Raw genomic sequence first — 26,104 nt, forward strand, 5'->3', positions numbered from 1 at the left:
GTCTGTGCATCAGAGCCAGAATGGCAACTCTATTACCAGGACCAAAGTTAATCTAGTATTTAAGTTGTGCTACGGATAAAATGTGGCCAGCATCAGGGAGTAGGGGTATTCAGTATCTTGCAGTTAATGGTCAGTACAATGTTGTCATTCAGTCATTTTAAATTTTTGTGTCTTCTGATTCCTCATAATCCCATTTTTGGTTTTCTTGGCAGACATACAGGAATGGTTTGCTATTTGCTTCTTCAGCTCATTTCAAAAATGAGGAAATGGAGGCAGAGTTAAGTGAGTTACCCAGGGTCATACAGATAGTGTCTAAGGCCAAATTTGAGCTCAAGCCATCTTGACTCCAGATCTGGAACTCCATCCACTATTGCTATTCTTGGGATTCCTGAGGGTCTTGGAATGACATTCTATGTTGACTGTATCTTGTTGAGAGCTAGTCCCACCATGTCTCCTCATTAAGATTTTCTTATACCAATTGAAACACTAGTTTGAGCTTTAGTTTTCCCCAGTTCTTCTTCTTATGGGAAGCCTTTTGCTTATTGGAACTTTAATAAGAAGTGGTACATTAGCTTATGTATTGTATTAGTTGTATAATGTCACCTTGAAGGATGGAGAGAGATGGTCTGAGGGAATAATAACATTTCAGTGGGGATGGGAGACTTGGATGCTCTGCTTTTATTTTGCCAATAACAATTTGATAGTAGGAAGAAAAGAGTGGATCAAAGAAGAAGAAAAGGAGGATCAAGAATACCAAATTTAAATAAAGTATAACAAATCTTCCTCTTCAAAGAAGAATAAAATATGTGAATGTCTATATATTATTATCTTCCTCCTCCTCATTATTATCATCAACAGCAACATCTATTGAAGACATATTGCCTACATTACAGGGGCGGGAAACCTCTGGTCCATGACCTGTATGGGTCTGGCTTGCCAAGGTAACTACTGGGGGTGGAGAAGGGGGACTGGAAATTCAATAAATCTAGAAGCTTTTTAGGGGTGAATTAATTGAATGCCTGTTCACATACAACCCTTGAATGTTGCTATAAATATCCAAATAGTCCTATGCCGAATAAAAGTTCCCGACTCCAGGTCTACAAAACTGAGAAAAGATATAAAACTCTGTGTTTTGGCAGCTATGTTCATAGTCAAAAAAAAAAAAAGACTGTGGGGATAGAGGATATGCATACAAATTGACAAATATCAAAACAAAGACAGTAAGTGATGAGTGGTGTGGAGAATAAATGCAACAAGAAGTTCATAGGAATGACCTCTGGTTGAGAGAATGTTTCAGGGAGGATCCTAGGGTGATAGAAAAGGAATAAGTTTATAACTCTAGAACTAGAAAAGATTTCAGAGGCAATATAGTTTTAACTCCTTCATTTTAGAAATGGGGAAACTGAGGCCCAGAGAGACTAAGGTCATGTAGGGATTGCCTCAAATCTTCTAATTCTAGCTAGTGCTAAAATTAGGCCTTTAAAGGAAAAGTAAGACTGAGCTAACAATATACATTTTGTAATAATTAGAGGCCTATATAGAAGTGACTTAAGGTTCTACATACTGCAGGGGAAAAATGACTATTGAGGTGATATTTGTTACTGTGGTATATTTATCAAAATAGATGTTTTAGAATACAGTGCATGCTCATAGGTCAGATCTTGCTCAGAAATTATGGGATAAGCCTGTTAGAATGTAAACATTGATGATCATAGTTTTTTCAGGCTAACTTATCTTGTTCATATAGTTGGAAATTCAGGTTGCTAATGTGACAATATTGTAAGTTCAATGAGTCTGTTTAAATCTATTATATTATTCATAAGAATTTATTGTCAGAGTGGTGATCTATATTGTTAAAGTGGCAATTTGTATTATATTTGGGTTTGCTTACCATTCTCTCTCTTTTGAATCCTTATAGTTGTGTGTTATAGTGATTGCTAGGGCATCTTGGGTATCTTGGGCAAGGGAAGTGGGGAGTGCAGAAAGAAAATTGGGAAAATTCACCTGAGTTTCAGCCTTGAGATTGGGAAAACCTTGGAGGTTTCCAATATGCTCCTGGAGAATGGAGTTGTGATTGAGTCTGAAGACATGTAGAAGTAATATGCTCTTAACAGTATCTAAAATTGCAAGTGTGAAAGTCAAGGATATGATAAATATTTGGTCCAATTATATGTATGATTATGTGGGCTCCTGGTGGCCATTTAAAATTCTGTTCCCTTCTCTTATATTGAAGTTCTCTCTTGAAGTGTGTCCTCTAACAGACTTCCTTCAAAGGTGATGATGTTTGTCCTTTGTTCTCGAAGAAGACCAAGACATAGGGAGGTTGATGCCATGACATGTATTTGAATTAGATTTGAGTGAGGGGATACTGTGCTATGTCACCAGCCTCACCTTTTTCTCTGGATCCATCTGGGTCCAGTGACCATATATGAATCAGGACAAGTGGAGATGACCCTGGATGTGAGTTGATCAGGGTTAAGATATTTGCTCAAGGTCACCTAGCTAGTAAATATCTGAGACTGAATTTGAACTCAGGTCCTCCTGATGTCAGGGCTGTACTCCATCCACTGTGCCATCTAGCTGCCCCTTACAAAGGTATGAAGTCTCTAGATCAGCATTTTAGCCAGTCAGAAGTCACTCACCCTTCATTGTTATCACTGACAACCAACATTAGACTGTTTTAGTGTATGCAGCCTTTCAAGTTTACATGACTTATTTTTTTAAATCCAATGACATAATATTTTTATTAAATTTTTTATTTTTTTTAAGGCAAAGGGGTTAAGTGACTTGCCAAAGATCATACAGCTAGGCAATTATTAAGTGTTTGAGGCCAGATTTGAACTCAGGTCCTCCTGATTCCAGGGCTAGTGCTCTATCCACTGTACTACCTAGCTGCACCCCATATGACTTATTTTGCTGTTTGGAACACTTCAGAAGACTTTTGTACCATAAATCACATTTTGCAATTTGGATCACTGGGGAGTTGGTATCTAAGTGAACCTGTGTTTAAATGCTGCTGATGCGAGGATCAATAGTTCTAATATCTCTAGCCTTGACTTCTCTTTACTTCAATAAAATGACCTTTTAAATTCCCATAGTCTTAAAACACCTGCCTTTCTCTTTTAACACAGGAAGGTAGCTGTCCTTTGCTTTCATACTTATTTTTCCTCTTATGCCCATATGTCCTCTCAAGGAATTTACAGCCCTTTCCTGACTTTTCTCAGGTGCCACCTTCTCCAAATATCATTTCTGGCTCTCAGGGATGAAAGTGAACTTTATTTCAGATTCTTCATTGCCTAGACCCTTTATTATAGTTATTACTCTCCTATTTGTAATTATAATTATTTGACTGAATCTTCTTCTGTTCTTTCCCCCATTAAATTGCATCCTGCTTGGGAAAAGGAATGTGTCCTATCTATCCATGTACTCATAGGACCAGATTATTTGGACTACAGTGAGCATCGAATTGAATGAAAACAGCAGAGACAGGGAGATAGAAGGTATAGACCGTTGGATGTGCAATGAAGAAGATTTGGTTTTGCATTCTGCCTCAGACCTCTTGGTAATTCACTTAGGTTCTCTGGATTTCATTTTTTTCCTCATCTTTAAAATGAGGTGATTGGACTAAAAGGATTTAATGGACCCTTGCAATTGTAAACTATGATTCTATTAATTTGTTGAACTGAAAAAAGTAGGAGTTAAATGACTTTGGAAGTCTCTTCTAATTTTAGGATGGTAGCAATATACTAATTCTAGGATTAGCCTAGTCAAATCAGGGCACAAATCCTGTCTCTAATATGCTCTAAGTGACCATGAGCAAATAACAATGTTCTTGGTCTCAGTTTCCTCATCTGTAAAATGGGGGAATGGGGAGTGATTTGAACTAGATGTCATCCTAAGTTTCTTGCTAATTTATATGTATGATTGTAAGTGTGCAGCCTTTCTGTCCTTGGGCCCTTAAATTGCATTTATCTTAGTGCTTGCCTCATTGAAAGTTAGGTCATGTATACCACCCCTCCCTCAGCTCAAGATGCCAATTAATCTAACTAAGCTAATGCATATGTATTTGGATCTCCAACATTCTAGCACAGTCCCTGGCAAATAGTAGACTTTTAATAAATTCTTGTGGATTAGTTGATTAATAATCTAATCTTTGATGGAAGAGATGGAAAGAGGATTAATCTTAAGTACCTTGAAAATATTAGGTGACTCTCATTGATTGGGTCCCTGTATTTGTTCTATGACCCATTCCCAGCATTATTGTTGGAATTTTCAAGTTAGTAGGATTGTAGGGAGGCACTGGGGAGATATTCTTGGATAAGTGGGACATTGGGGCATATTTGAAATCACAATGGGGATACAGATATTCTCTGTACACACATTACATGGCTACCCTCTTTTTTTATATGATTTCTTTCGATAGCAACAACAAAGAACAATCTTCATGCAGGCTGCATATAAATGGTGGATTTCAAAGTCTTTAAGAAGCTTCCTTTACTGCCCTCCCCTATCCTGACCCATTCTCATCAGCCCTGCTTGGCAGACAGTGCCAAGGCTAAAAGGAGGTTAGTTTTGAGACAGATCAGTTTTGGCAGACTGTACTAAATGTTGGCAGCGCTCCAAGGAGCCTTGAGTTAAGAGAGCTAAGTGGAAACATCTAACTGGGCAAAACTCTAAAAGCATGCCACCTTTCACATATCTCCCATCAGGAAAAGCCAGGGAGGATTTGAGAAAGGCTATTCTTAACTACTGAACATACAGAATATTTTGGCTTCTAATTTCTGTTATAGCATCCTCCCTCTCATTTGCTTCTTATACTTGAGAAAAAGACCTTCAAGTTTGAATATTTGCTTCTTTTGGAAAGTAAACTTCCTTCAGGCTTAAGGAAACCTGTCCATAAAAAAGATTAGAGGTTTTCAAGAAACACAAATAAAAAATAAACCAAAAAAAACCCCCACAGTAGTGGGGGGAAAAGTTCAGTTTGAAAAATGTTCTGTCTACAAGATTTTGAAAGAATCCCCATGACTTCAGTTAAGGTCAAATTTGGTTTGTGTTTTTCTTTTAACAGCTTGAGCCATCCTATGTCATAATCACAGGGTAGAACAGAACAGTTAACTGAAAGGATCTGGGAGGCAAGGGCAGAGGTTAATAGGAAGGCTACTTTCTTGGGGATCCTAGATCTTATTGAGACATTGATAGAAGGAGCCAAAGCCATGTTCTCTCTGCAATGATTTTCCAATGATGTCACCTTTGCTGACCTCATCTTCCCTATTGACTAGAGACTTGAATGTCTTCCATAATGCTTGATATAGAATGTTTGGTAAGCAGGTAGAAATTCAAGTCAGAGCTCTGGGAACCCCATGGTTCAGACTGGTGCTTGGTAGGGGCTTTATGCTTTGCATTCCCAGGGACATATATATGGACAATCATTGTGAATTTAACCACAATTTTCTATTTTTGAAAACAAGCCACTACCATTTCTAGAGTTGAAACAAAGCATGGAAGTATAGGAGAATATGACTCAAATGGGATCACTGGACCTCAGGGAATATTTTCATGGATGACTGAACTATGGAAAAAAAAGCTCCTATAGTTCAATTTTCTATTCCATACCATATTGATTATCTTTTCCATTACAAAATTTAGCTTCTTACAAAATGGAGACTCTAGAGAGTATAAGAATCTCAGCACAATTTTAAGCTATTAAACTCAAAGCTATTAAAACTTAAAACTGCACTAAGATTTTTAGAAGTCTTCCTTCCCTCCTGCCTTTCTCTCTGTCACTTTCATTTGAAGCTCAGAATACGTAACCAAAAATTGGCATAGGGAAGGTGAGGTATAAACTCAGGAAATCATTTTATGCCACCATCTTTACCCTGATTTGGGCTATACTCTCTGAACTCCAACTATATATTCTGATCATCATCATTGGTCTTACAGAATATTGTGAGGAAGGCAAAACTAGTGTTTGAAACCAGAACTTCAGGCAGCTAGGTGGCGTAGTGGATAAAGCACTGGCCCTGGAGTCAGGAGTACTTGGGTTCAAATCTGGTCTCAGACACTTAGGAATTACCTAGCTGTGTGGCCTTGGGCAAGCCACTTAACCCCGTTTGCCTTACAAAAACCTAAAAAAAAAAATCAGAACTTCATTCCAAATATTTTCTATTCCTATATGGCCTCCTTAGTAATCTCAAACATCTATTCTTATAGTTGTGGTTCAGTCATTTCAGTCTTCATGACCTCTATTGAGGTTTTTTTGATGAAGATCCTGAGTGGTCTGTCATATTCTCCAGCTTGTTTAAGAGATGAGGAAACTAAGTACCCATACTCTATCCACTTGACCATCTAGCTGCCCCACCTACTTTTATTATCCTTCCTTAAACTTTCCTTAGTTAAAACCTGTTTCTAGGAAAATACAGGGTAAATTCATTCATATTGTTACAAATTACTTTTAATATCAGGAGAATTTATATTTCAATGCAGGATAGAGTCTTAAGGTAAAAAATACTATCTAATTGTAGAATCTCAGATATTTAGAAGATGGAAAATTTGGGAGGGTTCATTTTGGAGGTTTGATTGACTTCCCTTTACAATTAGTAACTCTTGGGAGCTTTCAGAAAATGATGAGTAAAGCAGAGAGGAAGGCCCCACTACTTCCAGTTCCTTCTGGTCCCATTTCATTGCCATCATTTTTTGATAGCCTGTTCCTCAACTCCCTTTGAGTTGAGTTCTAAATTATTGGAAGATGTTGCTGTTGCTTAAGGAATAGGTGAGTTTTAGTCAAGAGGATACTGCCCAATTAGCATTAGAAAACTGCATCCTCAAACCAGTCATATAATTCATCTGTGTCCCATTTTTCAAGAGCTAATGTTTCTAGGGGAGGGGAGGTGTGTGTTTCAGGTGAAGGGAGATGGAGGAAGGGAGAGGAAATTTACTGTTTCACCTTCTAAAATGACTCTGGGTAACTCACTTAACCCTGATTGCCTCTAGAAAAAGAAATAATAGAAGCTAAACTTGGGAGTACAAAGGATTAAAGATGAAACAAAACACCTATGCAGGAAACATCCAATTTTGAACATAACCAATATGGAAATTTGTTTTGTTTGTCTACACAAATTTGTTATGAGGGTTTAGTTTTTAAATATTTTATTGTTCAATGAAGGGGCAGTATGAGAGCTAACTAATACTTATATAATAAAAAAAGAAATATTGGGAAGCATGAGTGCCTTTTTCTATTTCTGAAATCATAAAAATGCTCTAGGCGTAAGATTAGCCATAGGTAGGGTCAGTAGACATGAATTTGACTTCTGCCTCTATTACTTGCTAGATTGTGACTTTGTTTAAATCTCTGTGAAACTGATATAATACTCGTACTACTTGCTTTATAGCATTGATGTGATGAGTGTTAATAAATTGTAAAGTCCTATAAAAGTAAGTTATCACAAACTAGACTCATTGCTTGTGTGAACAGAGGGAGATCCCTCCCACCCTATATACATAGGCATTTTTTATGCTAGTACATACTTAGGTCATTTTACCCATTCCAAGCCCTCAGGTTGGAGAATTGGGCCAATTATGCAAAGGGTGAGTTTATGATATGGCAGATCTCTAATTAAATCTCTTTCCCTCTAGATGGAAGTTCTAAAGTAAAACTTGGTGTTTGAAGAATCTTCTAAAGGATTTTCTTTTTATATGCATCATCTACCATGACACATTTTCTCTGGGAGCAATGTCAAGGAAGGGTGTTTTAAAAGAAAACTCAGGGACAGTGATTAAAGGAAACATTCACAACACATAAAAGGAGATGTCAGAAGATTTTTAAAGCATCATGCTGAGAGGAAAGACAAGCAAAGACTGGCATCCCTTTCCCCCAATCACTCCACTCTATTCTGTTAGAAAGACTCTTTCAAATTCTACTGACCATTAACTAAAACTGTAATTATAGCTACCTGACAGACTGTTTCTTAGCCACTATTTTGTGATTCCATAAAATTTAGTTTATTAGCTTTACTAAGAATTCTGATGGAATTGGGAGGGTATAGTGTGGGGGAGTTTTCTGAGATAATGTATTAAAACAAAGATATTTTAGAGCAAGGGTATTTTTTTGAGTCAAACTTATTAGGTTAGTTGAAGGCTTAGTTGAAAAAATAGAGAGAAACTGATTAAAATTCTTGTCTCTCTTTAGTTTTCACTCTAATCATCTCTTAGTGCATAGCAGATGAGAATACAGTTCAGATAACATTCCAAGGTGCCATTTTGCCTTTGGACAATTCTCATCCTTTGTCAGTGAATGCAAACTCATGTGCTAATGCCCACAGAGAAGAACTGACAGATTCTATGGGTCTCCTTCCTTTCCAGAAAATGAATTTCATCAGCTCCTAAGACACGCAAGCAATACATTTGTAACTACTTCATTTGTTAAAATTTCAGACAATAAAAATCTCCTCAAATGAGATTTTCCTTGAGTTAAATATCATCCCAGAATTCATAAAGATAAAGTAAGTGGAATCAGTCAGGCAGGTTAGGAGAAAACTGACTGCCAAATGACAGTGCATTTAATAACAAAAAATGTAATGCCCACTCATTCTGAGTAATGATATGCAAATTTCCATTAAGAAGGCAGGGAGAAATAGGTAATTCTCATCAAAATAATATATCTTCAAGCACTCAGGTTCTGTGTGATCGACTGGAATATGGTCAGTTGCACAAGCAGTTTCCCTACCTCCAATTGCTTTATAGTACATTGGAATTCAGGAAAAGTCATTTGATACTAAGCCATGAGGAGAATATAAATAGTTCTTGCCTTTGGTTCTATGAAAGGCACAAGTTTAAACAAGTGCTACCATTCAATGATATAAGGCAAAAAATATTGATTCCATATTAAAGCCTGGTCCAGGATGTATGTCTCATCTCTTCCCTCTACTCTAAAAAGAGTTAAAGGATTGAATGGGTCTTAGAGATCATCTAGTCTAATCCTTCCATTTTGCAGATGAGGAAACTGAGGTCTAGATTAAGTATTTGTTCAAGATCCCATTGCCTGTTATAAAATAGAGTTGGGTTCAGAATTCAAATCTCTTGATTCCTAGTCCAACATTTATATATAATCTGAAAAAAATGTATATCCACACTGTATGACTTTGAAACTGTTGATAGTTTTGCCAGTGTTGGGCAAAAGGGAAAATGAAATATCATAGTATTATAAAATTCAGAAGAGGAAAGATCCTTAGTTGTCCTGTTATTTAAGTCTTAACTTAAAACAGTACTCTAATGATAATGTTTGCCTTGTGTCTTATGGTTACAAAAACAACCATATGAGGAGGAAAATGTTTTAATAATCTCCATTTTATAGATGAGAAAAATGACACTCATAGAGGTGAGTCAGAAGACTGCGATTTGAATTCTAGTTCTGCTACTAACTACCCGTGTGACTTTGGGTAAGTCATTTAACTTGTCTGGGTCTGGTTTCCTTACCTAAAATAAAATCAGAAAGTTGCATTGGATGACCTCAAAAGTACCTTCCATCTCTAAATTCTATGATGCTAGAACTGGGGTTTCCACTATAAGAAAAATTAAAGATGATCTTTTGGGCTTCAAGATAAGGATCTCACAAATCTTTCTTCTGGATGGAAAGAAACTATTATTAGTTTCTATTATTAGAACCAGGAACCAGCAAATGTTTATATACCTTAGCCAGTTTTACATGCCAGTTAGCCTCGAAAAGCCTGTGGTTACCTTTAAATGCAACTTTTCCATTCTTTTTCCTTACTTGGTGTAAGTCAACAAGCATTCATTTTAAGCAATTACAGTACTGGGGGCTGTAATAAGCACTGAAGATTAAAAAAGGAGAGAAGGTAGAAACAGTTCCTTCTTTTAAGGAGCTTACCTATTAATGGGAGTGCCGCCATGCAATTGATTAGGTAGGTGTGAGTATATACAAAGCCACCTGAGAGGAAGGCATTAATGGTGGTGGTGGGGGTGACCAGCAATAAAACTGGATTGCTTCAAACCTTAGGGGTTGTTGAAATTCATTTTCTGGAAGGGAAGAAAGTCCATATAATCTGTCCATTCACTAGCATATGAGCTTGCATTTACTGGCAAAGAATGAGAATTATCAAAGGGCAAAATGATACCTTGTAATATTACCTGGACTGCTTTCCCATCTGCTATGAAATGCTCCTTCTCACATTTTCAGTCTTCTATTTAACTTTGGGTTGAGAAATGCCTTTCAGACTTTGTCATACTCATAGTCAGTTGGTGTCTCTTCAAAACATGAAGAGTCAAAGTTCTTTTCAAGTACCATCATGCAAATCAACTTGTAGCAAGAATGAAATGGCTAAGTGGAGATCACAGAGCTTGTAGCCTCTGTAATAAGGTCTTTGTTCTATATTCCTACCTTTTTTCTAACTATTACTGCCAGCAACAAAATCTCACTAAATTAATAATCCCTTTGACTTATCCAAGGTTAGTGAAACATTACTTGTTAGGACAGGAACTTAATTATTTTCAACTCCAAGTATAGTTATTGTTCCACTCTCCCTCATGGTATGAATTATAAGATCTTTTGCATTAAAATGAAAAATTAGAATTAATGATATTTACCAAAGAGTGACATAAAAGAAAATTGTTTCTAATTGGCAACCTTTGACTGAGAAGACCAGAGACATGAGTTCTTAATGGTTGGTTATTCCTTTCTTCCTAATACCCTATCTTTGTTTTGTGTTGGCTTTGTATTGTGTAGATTTTGTACTTCATCTTTGTGACTGGCACCCATAACCTTCATACATATCATTTAGGTTATCTGAATGTATCAAATAAACTCATTCTAAATATCCAGTGTCCTGGGTCTCCCTGGGTAGAAGAGATGGAAGTTGGTTGATGATGGCTTCCATTAATCTTGAGACTCATAGAGTAGACATGTAACAGAACAGTTGAAAGGACATTAATTGAGTGAGAGTAAGATCTTTCTGGAGATTGCATCACACCTGGAAGTTTGTCCTGAGAAAAAAATATAATGTTAAATCAGAATGTCCAATAATAGAGACACAGGGGTCAGGAACCAAGGAATTAATCTAAAGAAGGATCATTCACTTTCCAAACTTAAAATCAATAATTCATTCTTTTTGACAAAGCAACACTTTTGTTTTCCTCTGGTAAGTTCTCAGCACAAATGGTGATAATGGTTGTAGGAGAATTGAAGATATAGCAATGAGTATCAATATTAATAATCAACACTAATATTTATATAGTATATTAAGATTTGCAAAGAAATTTCAAACAAATTATTTTATCTTCCCAACATTCCTTTGATTAAGGTGCTTTTATTATTTGCATTTTATAGATTAAGATGAGTCTGATTTGTCCAAGGTCACATAGCCAGTAAGTGCCAGTCATAATATTCTAGGGTAGCCTATTTTTTTTTTTTTTTGCAAGGCAATGGGATTAAGTGGCTTGTCCAAGGCCACACAGCTAGGTAATTATTAAGTGTCTGAGGCCGGATTTGAACTCAGGTACTCCTGACTCCAGGGCCGGTGCTCTATCCACTGTGCCACCTAGCTGCCCCTGGCAGCCTATTCTTAATAGTTCTGTCAGATAACTTTCTTGTTGTAGTGAGTCTGTGACTGGGAGGGAACATACTTGCTTTTTCCCTACCCCTGCCCACATCTAGAAGATTTTGGAGACTGAGACAGAAAGTCATTTCTCTTGAAAAGTTAAGGGTGAATATCATTGGGCACAGTACTTTTGAAGCTAAAGGTCAGAGACAGAAAAATTGAAGTTAAAGTGGTTGCATGGTCTCAGCTAGAAGGAGACTCATTTATCTGACTGCCTAACTTCAAAGCCCACGATTCATCTATTGCTCATAATTGTTGATTTCTGCTCTTAGTACAGAGGAAGACTGAAACATGTGGTAGAGCTCTTTTCTTACATTATGACTAAGTTTCATTTGAAGGTGAAAAATTAGTTTTCAAACACTATTCAGCAAATCCCACTTACTTTTGTATACTTTGTTCTCTGATCCCTCTTGGAAATGTATTGGTATTGAGGAGCCGGCAAATTCACAGTCATGCATCTTCTGCAGTTACATTGAACCTAAATATTACTCTCAAAAGTTTCTACCCATTCTATTCTGGCCATCTTCTTGTCAATCCCCTATCAACCTCTATACCCTTTGAACCACTAGATTTTTCTAACTTCCTTCAGTGCAGCATCTTCCAGACAAAGACCATATCTCTGATCCAGGCTGCAAAATCTTTTGATTGGTGAGTATATCACATAGCACATCTAGTCATCTTAAACCAGGCTTTGTAATCTGACATGGCCAGTTTTTTTTTTTTTTTTTTGCCATCTGCTCCCATTATTGCCACAATACCCTCCTAAAGAAAGTCAGTTTGACTGGAAAAGTAGATTAGAGTAAGATTATCAAATGGAAAACTTTGTATTTGAATAACAAGTAGGAGCTACCAGAATTTTTTGAGTCAGGAACTGTGATCACTTTAGAATGTGTTGCAGAGGGGAAAGACTTGAGACAGGGAAACCAAAGAAGAATATTTTAATAATCTAGGCTGCAGATGATGAAAATATGAACTAAGGTGGTGGTTGTGTGAGTAGAGAAGGAGATGGATGAGGTTATGGAGTTAGAATGTCAAAGAATTGGCACCTGATTTTTTTATTATCTTTGAATTCTCAGCAAATAGTATAATACATAGCATATGTTTAATAAATGTTTATTGATTTCATCTGAAAAGATAAATTACCTATAAAGAAACTGAATTATATTTTTTTCCATTTGCCATCAAAAGTTTAATTTTGACTTTTTCCTTTCTCTTTGCAGTAAAGAAAATACTGAATTTTGCAAAGAAGGGAACATAAATGATCCTACCAAAATAGATTTTTTTTCCTTTTTAGTTTTTTTAATTTTTAGAAAAATGTCTACCTACATGTGATGAGCATAATTTTTTTTACAAGTAGGGGTTATCTGTTTTCTTTATTGCTCTCTAATTTTTAGCTTTTTAAAATGTCCATTATTTAAAAGATATTTCTTTTTTACTCAACAAATTTTCAGGCTAGTCTTACCAAAGTAATTGATATAAATCAATGGCAGAGTAGCTAGGGCATATATATATATATATATATATATATACATACATATATATACACATATATATATATATATATATATATATATATATAGAGAGAGAGAGAGAGAGAGAGAGACTAGAGTAGAGGCAGGAGATATTTGGTATTTTGGCACTACCAAAGGATACCACTGAAATCATGAACACTTCAAGAATGAAAAATTATTTTTCAATAAAGGTCTCACAAAAAAGAACCTAGAACATAGTGCTTAATAAATATTTGTCACATTCAATTTATGGAATGAGGATAAATAAAGAAAGTTGAATTTGGAAAATTTTTTTTACTATATTTCTCCATATATAAGATGTATCTTTTTTTGAAAAATTTGTGGTCTAAAACCTGGGAGCATCTTATACAGTGATTGTAGATTTTCTTACTTGCATTTCCAGCTTTTTTATGCTTATCTTTGTGCTCATTGTTTTGCATTTGTTACTGGTATATTAGGTTACATTTTGCCATGTTCTGTCCAGAAACGACTCAGAAAAGATTTTTGTCCAATGATGAATTCAAGTTCAAAGTGATCCAGTTTGCAAAATTGAATGGAAATCCTGCTGCTGAAAATCAGTTTGATCCTCCTCCATCTGAGAAAACAATCTGAGACTGGCTACAGGAAGAAGAAACCTGTCTGAAAACACCTTGGCAGAAGAAGACCAACGAGAGGCAAGTCAGTCAAATGATCTGATGTAGAGAGGGAATTGAAGAGATGGATTGAAGTGCAAAGGGTAATTGGGATTCCTGTATCTACAAAGATGGTTCAGCAGGAGGCAAGAAGAATTGCTGATGAAAAACAAATGACTGATTTCCAAGGAGGACACACCTGGTGCCTCAGGTTCATGAAATGTAATGGACTAAGCATGCATCCATACACCAGACTTGCCCAGGGAGTGCTCAACCACAGACCAGAGCCCAGGTAGAAGAGCAGAGATCACTGTCATCATCAATCACAGATGAGGACAAGGTAACGGATGGGAGTTTTGACAGTGATGAGGAGTTATATGAATTTTATGATGAATAAAACTTGAGTTCAATAACTTTATGGAATACATTTTTTTTTCAAATTTTGGGCCCCCAAATTAAGGTGAGTCTTATACATGGGGAAATATGGCATTTTATAGTGATGGATTCCATTATATCAGGTTATCTGTGGGCTTATATTTCTTAATTGCAAATATTTTAAATTACTGAAAGGATTTAAGATTTCTCCATATAATTGATTCCTATTAAGTACATGTCCACATGACGTGGTAAAACCATCCATATGGCCTTTGATTGAACATACATTTATAAGCAGCTTAATGTATATGAGAGATTACACTAGGACCTGGTGATACAAACAACCTTCCTTTTCCCCCCCCCCCCCCCCCCAAAGCCTGTCTTTCCAGATTTTGCATTATACTGAAAGGACTAATAAATGACATTAACAGAAAACTTCTTAAGATTTGAAATGTACTTTATATACATTATCTCCTCTGATTATAGTACCATTGGGAGGTAGACCTTACTCATGCTATAAATGAGGAAAAGGAACTTCAGAAAAATTAAGTGATTTATCCAAGGTCACACAATTTATTAATGTTAGAAATAGAATTTGAACTCAATTCTTCCTACATATAGCACCCATATATATATATTATATATATATGTAATACCTATATATCACATGATTATAATACATATATGACACATTATTAAATATATTATGATTATATAATAGCTGCATTATCATATCAATTTAATACCAAGTCCAACAGACTTCCCTGTATTTCACTCTGAATTTAAGAATGCCAACTCCTATTATTGTACTTTATTATTATTATTATTATTATTATTATTATTATTATTATTATTGACTAGATCTCAGGCATCTGCTATTCCATTTAACCTGCTTTGCAGTACCAGGAACCAGGGAAATTTTGATGCTCCTATGGTACTTGGTTCCCATTCTTCATTTTTATTTTTTCAATTCATTTTGGAATAATCTATCTATCTATCTATCTATCTATCTATCTATCTATCTATCTATCTATCTATTCCTGGTGCTCTGATGTTTGAGAAAGGGACAATAATTTTCCCTTATGAATTCTCTTTCCTATCTTTTAATTGAAATTTGATATTCTGCATCAAGTGATTCATCTGTAACATTTATATCTAATCATTTGGGCAAGAAGCCCTGCATAAAAAGCAATTATGCTGGGTGATTCCCAATTATATGTGTACAGCTGAAGTTGATCCATGTCCTTATGAGTTTCTGATGCCATTTCAGAAACAAGAATCATCAAAGAATAGTAGAAACACATTACTATTTGGGGGGGGGGAAGTGTTTGACAACATCCAGGCAACGGTTTTAGTACACATAAGTTCACTGAATTTGCTTGTCCTCTTTAGCATTTAGGAGCCTCTTTGTTTAAAGATGGATTGTAAGAATATAGCAGAGAGGTAAAATATGTCTTGGCTAGCTTGAATTCATAGAAATCTACCTTACAAAGCTATCTCATCTATACATTTCCTCTCTCTAGGTCCATGTTTAAATGCTGCTACTCTTTCTCCATCATTTCTTGGCAATGGATTTCATCATATCAGGTAATCTGTGGGTTTCCATTTCCTAATACCAAATATTTTAAGTCACTGAAAAGGATTTCAAATCTCTTCTTATAAATTGCTTCCTATCAGGTATATGTCCACATGAATTGGGAAGACAGATTCTTCTACACTTCTAAGGGTTGTAAATTAGAAATAATAATAGTAATTGTTCAAATCATTTTCACATCTTATCTATTTCTATTATCCCTCAGAACAGCATTATAATAAATTTAAGGTGGTATTATCCTTATGTTTTAGATGAAGATAATATCAAAAATAAACAAACAAAAAAGAATAACAAAGTGATCTGTCCATATCAAAGTTGGGGTTAGAGCCAAGATTTTTGATTTTTACCCCAGTACTACTTTTTCTGCTACATTTTGTCAGTTCTTTACTAAAGTGGCCACTTTTCTACTCCAGGGCCTAACCCCTTATTGTGTGGACAACTGCATCAGCTTTCTAATTAGAACTGTTGCCATTGTTGCTGTTGTTCATTTGTGTCCAACTCTCCCTGACTCCATCCGTGTTTTGTTTTGTTTTTTGACAAAGACACTGGATCGGTTTGCCATTTCCTTCTCTGGCTAATTTTACAGACGAAGAAACTAGGGCAAAGAGGAGTGATTTGCTCAAGGACCCATAGCTAGAAATTGTCTAAGACCAGATTTGAACTTAAAGATGAATTTTCCTGATTCTGGACCTGATACTCATCTATCTGCTGGGTATATCAACCCTAATTTCTTCTGTCTTCAATCCACCTCCACAGAGCTACCAAAATAATTTTCCTAATGTTCCACTTATAATTCCTGAAATTCAACATTCCATGCTTCCTTACTTTGATTTTGCACAAGCCTTCTTCCTTGTCTTAAAATCCATAACTTCCTTTCAGGTTCAACTCAATTGTCCTTTCCTCTACAAATCCTTTCTTGAGATACCTAGGTACCTTTCTTGTATTTACAATTGGATTGTCAATTGGATTAAAAGTTCCTTGGAGTCAGGGACTGACTGAAAAACAGTTTTTAAAAAATTACATTTAATGAATTGAACTTTTGAATTTATTTTCCTCCTAGTTTCTCAGCTAGCTTGTGCTTAAGAGTATATAAGCAAAGATAAATCAGCCTTGCACAGTAGTTTAGAAGGAAGATGGAAGAAATGATAAATATCCTGCCACTTTTTACAAACATTTTATAATTATATATATTATATTATATTTGAAATTTCTTTTTTGGAGACATTTTATTACATTTATGAATTTTCTATTATATCTTGAAAGTTGAAGAAAATCTATAATGATAATAATGGCTATAACCAATAAAAGTTAGCATTAAAAGAAAACAGGTCATATGATACAATAGACCTCCTTTAAATCATTATCCTACTTGTTTTTCCAGAAATTCAAGGTTTGAACTCACTGGTATCATTTAGGCTTCAAGTTTTTTGGATTCTTAAATTCTAGGGATATCTTATTTCCTAGACCATAGCAGGGGGAGACTATAGGAATTTCCTTTACTCTCATCCCTTCCCTGCTTCCTAAAAGCACCTTTATCTTTTAGATGATTATTTAAAAGGAATTTTCTCTGAAGCACTGCAGAGACTGGGCAGTTAGATGACTTAATTGAAAGAGCATGAGGTCTGGAATCAGGAAAACCCGAATTTGAATGTAACCTCAGACATTTGCCAGTTGTGTGAGTCACAACCTCTATTTCCCTTAATTCACTTTAGAAGGAAATGGCAAACCCCTCCAGCAGCTTTGGCAAAAAAACCCAAATAGGGTCATGGAGAAAAATTATAACTGCTAAGCATTGAGGTAGGGAAGTAGATATCCACAGATGAAAGGGTTAACAATAGAGGTCATAAAATTCTTTAAAAGGTAAGTAATATTGAAATTAGATTTAGTAATACCAGAGTTTGAATTCTATCTGATTCTTAGCAGTTCTGTGACCTTGGTCAGGTTATTTAATTTTTCTCAGCTTTAATTTCCTGATTTTTTTTTCTTTTGTTTTGGTTTTTTGCAAGCCAATGGGTTAGGTGACTTGCCCAAGGTCACAGAACTAGGTAATTAAGTGTCTAAGGGCAGATTTAAACTCAAATCCTCCTGACTCCAGGGCCGGTGCTCTATCCACCGCGCCATCTAGCTGCCCTAATTTCCTGATTTTTACAGTGAGACAATATCACTTACTTTTCAAAGACAATTAAATGAAATAATGCATGTAAAAAACCACCTTGGAAACCTTAAAGCACTATACATAAATGTTAACTCTTAATATGAAGTGTACTCCTGATCCTTAACACTACTTAGAGTATTTGGCATCTTCTTCTTAACTCCTGTCTAAAACTCTTCCTCTTGTTTCATTCTTTGCTACTATCACTGTGGCTATAAAATTACTTGGCTCAAGTTACCCTTCCCTGTGTTCTAGAATCCGTGTCTCCAGGTCTTAAGACAACATAAAGTGTACTATGACCTAAGAATCATGATCAACTCCTATATTTTGAGATTTTGAGATTTTTATTGTTATGTAGATGATATTCAGAAAAGGGGGATCTGGGGCAAATATCTGCTCTGCCAATCTGATTTTTTAAAAAAGATATTTTAAGGGGCAGCTAGGTGGCGCAGTGGATAGAGCACCGGCCCTGGAGTCAGGAGTACCTGGGTTCAAATCCAGCCTCAGACTTAATAATTGCCTAGCTGTGTGGCCTTGGGCAAGCCACTTAACCCCATTTGCCTTGCAAAAACCTAAAAAAAAAGTTATTTTAAACTTATTTTTATTGGGTATGGATTAGTAGAGTGGCTTGAGAGATATCCTAGACTCAATCTATATTGATAAAGGGAAATAGGGTTATTCAATTACAGAGTCAATCTGGAGTCATTTTAACCCCATCTCTAGATAATTAATGCAAATATTACTTGGAATTATTTGGATTAAATGATCCATATTGGCTATTAGGTGAGTCTTAGATATACAGGATAACTCGTTTTTGCTTTGCTTGCCTAGTCACAGATTAAAGTAAAGTGACATGATGAAACCATTTGGAAATGACTCATCTAAAAAAAAACTATAGAGTAATAAGATTATGAGAGATTAAATCTGAAATCTGAATTTTGATGGCAATGTAAGAATGATGGTCCTAGATCATTCTCCAAAGAAACAATAAACTATCCAAAGTCAAGAGGGTCAAAATCTTCATTTACATACAGGACACTCACTGACATAAAAAGAAATTATCTGAATATTATGTTGCATAGATTAAATTTGTTCATGAGTTGACATGAACTGACATTGAAAAAATGAAGTCTGTAAAGGTAAAATGTTCCAGGACAAATAACTATAAATGAAATCCATATTGATGGCAATACCCCTCATGATTTCTTATAGAACAATAGTGATCCATCACATTCATATATCACAATTTGCTTAGCCATTCCCTAATTTATGGGCATCCTCTCAGCTTCCAATCCTTTGCCATGATGATAAGAGCTGCTATAAATATTTTTGTATGTGTGCTTTTTTTTTTTACCGTTTTTTGTGATCTCTTTGGGATAAAGATCTAGTAGTGGTAATGTTGGATCAAAGGTTATTCACCAACTAGAAGCTTTTTAACTGCAGCAAGTTCAATATATGCTATTGGAGCTGGAATTACCTTGGCTGTTGGCTCTAGTGTGACTTGCCCTCCAGTAGGTCTTTATTAAAGGATTTAAAGTGTACTCATTCCAATTACAGGGCCTTGAAAGAGTCCTGTATTGCTACTTTTTGCCACTACCTCCCTGGGGCAGAAATGAGTAATCTGAGTGCCTACTGCCTTCCTTGGACATAGTAGCCGTTACTCCAGCTAGGAATAATGGAATAGGACCCCAGTTCTATTTTGTTGGATTTGGAACTATGGCCATGATTAAGCCGGCTGCCTGGGGGCATTTGTCTTGGGCCTCTAGAGACAAAATTCTAGGATTGGCAAGGTGGACCAGAGTGAAAACATTTGCCAAGAGTGTTTTTATTAATAGAAATGTAAGACTGAGGTTCCAAAACAATCAGAACCTATCATAGTCTGACTATAATGGATACTGACTAGCAATCTGGTGGCTTTATTACTATGACCTGCTGGACAGTATATGGAAAAACAAAGTCTTCGGGTGTGGGGGTCATGTTGAAGGTCTCAAAGGAAAGGCCATGCTGACTATTGTTCCATTGAGAGGTAGGTTTGGATTAACCCAGTTGTTGACACTTTGTCATCAGACATCATTTACTGTTACTTCATTTGGCATTGCTGAAATAGGAGGAAAAAAATCATACTCTAGGGCCAAGGACTCCTGCAGTATCCAGACCACCAATAAATTCCTACTAAACCAGACTGTGGGATCAGTTGGGTTCTAGAAAAGGCAAATAAGGAGGAGGCCTTTGCACAATTACCTCTCATAATAAAAAAACATTTCATGCAAGTGATGACACCATTTACAATGTTGATGTGGCCTTCTTTGAATCAAAGGCCAACAACTATTATCATAATATAATAGTCATATTATATAATTGTCATGTAGTTATGATACTTATTTATAATATAGTTATATAATATTAGTTATATAACATAAATATAATGGTTAAAGATAACATAATTATATAAACTATGTACATGTATAACTGTGTATAAATTTCTTCTATAAGTATTTGACTTGAAACAGCTTGCTTTTCTTGACTTCACATCTTTTGTAGTGACATATCATAATAATCTGTGAAGCAGTTTGGTTTACACAACATGGATAGTCAGATAATTTATTTTTAAGTTAGTTAGTACATTCTATGGAACACCAATGTGCCTGTTTATTATGCATACACATAAACACACACACACACACACACACACACACACACACACACACACATATATATAAAACAGAAATCAAAATACATATGTACATAGATGCATATAAACACCAATACACATGTTTCTAGACTTCAGAAGGGTTCTTAACCTTCTGTAGACTTTGATGTATTATAGGCATAAATCCCATTTACTAATAATGACTTTTGGGAAAGAAATGATGTAAAAGGCAGTCACAAAGACACATATAATTGGAAAAGGATGGAATCCTGTTAAGTAGTTAGAAATAAATGACAGACCTAGTGCTGTATTGGTGCATACAAAATATTTAAAGCCGTTGAAGTCTACCCAGCACATTGGGTTGTTTCACTAAGGAGGTTTTATGGGAAAAAAGTATACAAGGATGGCCCAGCATGAGAAGGCATAGGTAGGGCATAATCAGCACCAAGGAAGGAATATCATCAGTGAGATCATAGATCCATTGAAGGATTGAAGCAAGTAACCAAAACTTCCATTTGATTGACTGAATTTTTCACATATTGTCAAGAAGTTTGATGTCATATAGACTTGACCTTGCTTGATATATGAATTAAACTGTCAACTGATGTATCCCATCAGTGATTCTCATCATCTAAGGATAGGTTAATTCCAGAGCCAGAAAAAAAATATTTTCCAGAATTTAAAATCCTTCCTAAGATGTGATTAGGCAGTGAACTGGTGCTGCCATAATGATGGATTATATTTTATATATATTATATTTTGGGGGCATAGCTGTGCTCTGAATCTTATCTTGTTTGCAATAAATGTTATTTCCCTCCAACACTTGTGTACATGGAACTGGGCCAGTTTCCTAATTTGAGAGTAGTACTCAATCTACTTCTTATAATCAAATAGAAAGAGGTGGGCACCCCAGACTCATTTTCATTTATTTTTGGATAATTTTAACTCCATATTAATTTTGAGGGTCAAATGGGGCAAATTTATGAAGTGGATTTAAGTTCTTTGAGGATGAGCATGACATCCTTTTCAAAGTCACAGAATCTCTGAGTTGGAAAGCATCTCAGAGGTTATCTAATTTTCCACACATCTGAACAAGAACCCTTTTTTAGGGATAGTGAAAAAAGGATTGGACTTGTAGAGACCTATGTTTGAATCTTGCCTCTGATCTTAACTAGCTAACTATGTAATCCTAGGAGTCTGATTTACTCTCTCTCAGCCTCATTTCCCTTATTTATAAAGACAATAATAGTACCTTTACTCAAGGAATTCTTATGGGATCCTATTACATATGTATATACATATCTTTGCAAACTTTGAAGCTCTATGTAATTGTTAGTAGCAAATTTTAAATACTTTGAGACTGAGTTTATTGATCTGATAATCTCTAAACATCTGCCCCTATTCTGATATGTGAAAGTTTACCATATCTCACCTGTCCCAGTCACTTCTTAACCAACTTTCTCCCATCTAGCAAACTATACCTGGAACATAGTAAGCACTTTTGTGGTTGTTGACTGAAAATTCTTCACTCACCTTTCTTACTTTCATTTTCTAGCTGAAAACAGTAATAAAATCAAAACTATCATTGCTTTTGGAAAATGAATGTTAATTAATTGTGCTCAGTGGCTTAACTCACTATCCTTATCACTTCCCAAACAAGGCCACTTTCTCCACATGTATGTTGTGTCATATTAAATTTAAGTCCCATAAGACTGAGATTGATTTTTCATTTCTATCCCATTTACTTAGCAAAATTCCTAGCATTTTGGAAATGCTTATTGCTCTCTCCCTTCTTTCCTTCCTTCCTTTCTTCCTTTCCTTCCTTCCTTCCTTCCTTCCTTCCTTCCTTCCTTCCTTCCTTCCTTCCTTCCTTCCTTCCCAACTCCAAATCCTATAACTTACCAAATAGACAACCTCATCGAGGTTACCTACTCATCGAATAGGTTTGATTATCTGCAATTGCAGAAACTCCTCTCCTTCATAAGATGGTCTATCCTATTTCATCTTCAGTTTCATTTTCTGACCTTCTTCCTATCCAGCTACACATAGCACTGGACTTGGTCTTTGCACAAATGTTCCCTTAACCACTGGAAATCAGTCCTAGCTTTTGCCAGCTGTACAGCTATTTTTTTCCATCGGGCCCATGCCATATGAGATGATTTTACTAATGTAGCAAGTTATTTAAGACTTTCAAAAAAGGAAAACAATTGGCAAAATGTCAAATTTTCACATATGGGTTACCTAGATGGATTTGAAGGAAGATCACTTATCACTTTGCCCTGGCTCACCAAAGCTATGGGTAATCTAAGCAAAAGCTTTTCCTTATAGTTTTATGTAATTTAAATCATTAAGCTACTTCTCCATTCTTGTTAATGATGGTGAGATAGAAAGAATGCCACTGATTATGGTATTTTGAAATGACATAAAATTGGAACATGTTACCAAATCAAATTAGTAATAGAAATCATAGAAGATGGCTTGAATACATTTACAAACCAATTAAATCCACGAGAAAAATGTCATTGGATTAATAAGGCTATGCACAAAAGGATAAACACTTAAAATGGCAAATAAATTTTAGGAATAAACACAAGATTGTTTATAGAAAATGACATTTCCCTGGCACATAAGTTGGAAAGGATGATTGCATATTTGGCCCCTTTCCTATGTACAATTTTAGAAAGCTATGCTCTTTTGAACTGTAGGAGTTTTCACCTGAATGTTTTTGATTAATATTCAGTAGTTTCTAATCAGTGAGCCAATGGCTACCCAGGAGCCACAGAATGATTGCAAAAGATCCACTTATCAATACACACACACACACACACACACACACACACACACACACACACGAATCAGGCATTTCTGTTTATATCTTTATTTAGTTCTAACAAAATCTCAGCATGATTCAACATAATAAATAACCTAAAAATCTCTGAAGACTGAATAAATAATATCATATATATATATATATATGTCAATGTCATTCTATTGAAGTCATAACTTTCTGGATTGCTGTATTTTCTCTGTCAATGTATACCAATGTATATACCTTGTATGTATGTTTTAATGTATACATTTAATTTGAAAATTTAATTTTAAAAGGGTATCATTATACTAAAAAATCAATGAAATTTCTTATCTGAAATAATTTTGATTCAGTGATATGAGAACAGCAGTTTGAAATTAGAAATCTTCCAAAGAAAAGATTGTTTTCACGTGTTTAGCTTAACATGAAAACAATTTCATTTGTTGGTTAGTATGTTTAACCATTAAGTTATCATTGGATCTCATTATTGTATGGAGTTGACACAGATTCCTGAAGGATTTGCCAATGGTTCACACAGACTCGTAGTTACCAAGTGAACAATTTTTAATTGCTGAACATTGACCTAAATAATTTTATTACTTGAAGATTGGTCACTGGGAATGAGATATTTTGGGTCATTGAAACTCATGAAACTTTCAACAAAGACATGGAAGAGCCATAATATGCATTAGAGAATGGAATGCCTACACTGAGGAAGTCATGGGTCTTAAAAAAAATGAATTATTTGGTGATCAGCCTAACTACCATTAGATAATTAAAGGTTGATTAGATTTCTGATCTAAAGTTTTCTAAATATTAATAGTGCATTAAACTGACCTTAAATTTCTTCTATTCTATGTAAGAAAGGTGTCAGAAAAATGAATACTCAATAGTACACATGGCTCTAATCCTATATGCAAAATGTAAATATTTACTGTGCTGTAAATTTTTAACCAAAATTATGAATATTTATTATTCTTCATTGTGGCTCTGTGGAAATTAGTAAAGATTAAAGACAGATTTTTGTAAAACTGAGCTAGCAAATTGAATTGGATGGTAAATTTAACCTATCTTCTGCCTAGACTTGGTTTTAAGAATATAGGGTATAAAAATGAACTCACAAATCTTATTTAACATTTAATGTCTTAAAAATAGTATTCTGAGGACTATGTATAATAAATTTTCCTTAAAATATGCCTTATTTTTATTTTTAAAACTGAAAAGAAAAAATCAGGTAGAATATATGGCTATGTATTTATCCTGCTCCAAGCATTTTACTTTTTTTTCTTAAATTTTTGAAGAAGAATTGAGTCCTAGAGATATGATAGGGCATATTTCTTTATGAATATTTGCTCCTTTTCAAAATTTACTTTGATCTTAAAAATTTTATTTTAATTTTTATATCTAGTAGAGTTCCAAAGTCACATATTCAAACTTCCCTTGATCCCTCTTCCTAAAAAACCAAACAAAACTGGTTCTTTTTCCTGATTTTACAGTTTTTTTTAACAGGGTGATACCACTTTTTTGGGGGGGGCGATAAACCTAGGTTTTATTTTTTTTAATTTATTTACATAATAAAAATGATTTTTGGATATGAAACTGTAAATCTATTATGTACAGCTTGTTACTCATTTTAAATAAATAATAAAATTATCATGTATATTTCTTTTCTTTTTTTTGAGATGGCTACTATTAGACAAATAGAGATATGCATATATTTGTGTGTAAAATTGTTGTATACCTACTTCTATTTATCAGTTTTTTCTGCATGCAGATAGCATCTTTTTTTCATATGTTCTTTATAGTTAATTTAGGCCAATATAGGTCAAACTGAGTTATTTGCTCAAAATCATTCTTAAAACAATATTATATTAAGTTAAACAATTTTTGTACAAATAAAACAAATTAGCCCAAATCATAAGAAAAGAAGAAAATTGGGAACCAAATTTTATGGGTGGTTTGTTAGAAAAAGATCTCATATCTCAGATATATGAAAAATTGTTAATTCTTTACAAATATGAATCATCCAATTGATATATAGTCAAAAGATATGAACAGATAATTTTCCAATGTGAAATTAGTTTTAGAACAGATCATGGGATCTTCTTCCTCTACTCTTTTGTCTATTATATATGTACGTAGGAAGGATAAATTTTTATTCACATCCAACTATGCTTGATAAATTGGAAGAAAGAAGAAAAGAAAGAGAGAGTGAATGGTATCACCCAGAGAGAAGAGAACTCTGGAAGTTTAGGGCTTAGCTTTGCATGGACAAGATTGTACTGAAGGATGGATGAATCTTAGAAGCAAATACTTTCCTATTTTGAGTCCATACTAGGTAAAGGAAGAACCATGAAGAATGACATGGAGTTGGAGGGGGGCGAAAAACAACTCTTCTTTAATCATCAAAGTGGAATAGAAAAAGTCATGACTTATGCAGGGGCTTCTGTCAGAGGAACTTTCATATTTGGGACTGTGAATGACTTTTGAAATAATTTCCAACCATCCCTTGAGTTAATGTTTTCTCACCTAAGGGTTTCAGTTTGTTTTTCTCCTTATACTCTCATTTCCTTGTAATATTGTGAAGTGTCTGCTTGAAAATAAAGATTTGATCCTATAATTAGGGAATTAATGAAAACATACAAAGATAAGAAACATTCTCCAATGGATAAATGGTCAATAGATTTGAACAAACAAGTCCCAAAAGAAGAATTGCAAACTATTAACAAATCACTCAGAAGAAAAGAGTTGTTGAAGAGTGCCTTTTATACA

The sequence above is a fragment of the Macrotis lagotis genome, chromosome X, assembly GCF_037893015.1.
Source record: "Macrotis lagotis isolate mMagLag1 chromosome X, bilby.v1.9.chrom.fasta, whole genome shotgun sequence".
In the NCBI taxonomy this organism is placed as follows: domain Eukaryota; kingdom Metazoa; phylum Chordata; class Mammalia; order Peramelemorphia; family Peramelidae; genus Macrotis; species Macrotis lagotis.